Genomic DNA, 1,542 nt, shown 5'->3' on the forward strand with positions numbered 1-1,542 from the left:
CATTATTATGGTGCTTTAAATTTTTACTAATACGTCGCATATTTAACGGATTGGTCGAATCCGTCAGAAATGTAACGTATAAGGTGAGAGGACAGGTTGGACGCTCCAATCACCTGTGTTAGGCCTATACTTTACTGCTGACAGGTGTTGGCGATTAATATCTCATTTGCATGCCAGTTTTAAGTATTCACTAAGATCATATTGATGAGAAAGAGCTAAGAAGGGGGAACAACCATCATAGTCTAATATAACGAAATATCAAGTGTTAGTTAAATAAGAATAAGCTGGGAATTCTATGTGTGAGTTAAGTCAAGCTTTAAGCTTGGCCTGAGAGTGAACTGTGTAATATCATATGGTAAAGATAGTCTCTTGGTATGATTAATTCATGTTGGTGTGTGTCGGGTCTGTGTAAGTGTGAGGGTGTAGTGGTATCCCTGGAAACACAAACCGTAACTGTCTCTATTTTCCGCTTGTTACAACTTGTAATAAAGTTGTTACATCTTGGCTTAACGTGTTTATGACGTATTAGAACGTTGTTACAACTTGCTATATTGGTTGTTGTAACTGGTTTGGAAGTGTTAAAACTTGTTCGAACGTTGTACCAACGTCGTAGTTTCGGTGTGTGTTTGGCGGGATAGAGGTGCTCCTGGCCGGTGTGGAGGGCCCCCTTTCCGGTGTGTGTGAGGGCTGGTGTGGGGGGGGGGCGTCGGGCCCCAGGGGAAGGTGTATGGTCGTACCTTACGATGAGGTCTGCACTAGGGGCTCCCCTGGGGGCTGTAGGGGCTCCCCTGGGAAGCTGCGAACCTACATCCCATTTCTGTTTCCGTTTTCCTTCAGGTTATTTGTCGTTGTTGTTTTAGATTCAGCTGCTCGAAACGTAAGTTCAGAGCAGCACGGGCTATGGTGAGCCCGTAGTGGACTTACCTGGCACAGGAGCGGGGCTGTAACTTAGTAATAGCTCCCTGGAAACACAAACCGAAACTGTCTCTATTTTCCGCTTGTTACAACTTGTAATAAAGTTGTTACATCTTGGCTTAACGTGTTTATGACGTATGCGAACGTTGTTACAACTTGCTATATTGGTTGTTATAACTGGTTAGGTTAGGTTAAATCTTGTCCGAACGTTGTACCAACGTCGTAGTTTCGGTGTGTGTTTGGCGGGAGTTATTTGTCGTTGTTTGTTTGTTTTTCGGCGTTTTCGTGGGAGACTGTTGAGAATAACGCGATCTCTCATAACATTACTCGGGGGTTTATCAGAGTTTGGCTCTATTTGTTGAGCCAAATGAGATGGTCGTCTAATGTTATATTTGTCGTTGATTCACTACGCGTCGCGTGTCATGGCGTAGTCGTTAGGGGTCACGTGGCCTTCTGGAGCCAATTGGAGGTGACCTCTGACGTCAAGTGGCATGATTGACATAGGTGATTAGGCAGGGGAAGATGATCTATGCCAGGAAGTGTGTACTCTTGACCACCCTGTAGTCATTCATCTCCTTCGTCTGAAAGTCTGAATTAGACTGAATTGCTCGTCAGCTGTGGACTGAA

The sequence above is a fragment of the Procambarus clarkii genome, chromosome 81, assembly GCF_040958095.1.
Source record: "Procambarus clarkii isolate CNS0578487 chromosome 81, FALCON_Pclarkii_2.0, whole genome shotgun sequence".
Lineage (NCBI taxonomy): Eukaryota > Metazoa > Arthropoda > Malacostraca > Decapoda > Cambaridae > Procambarus > Procambarus clarkii.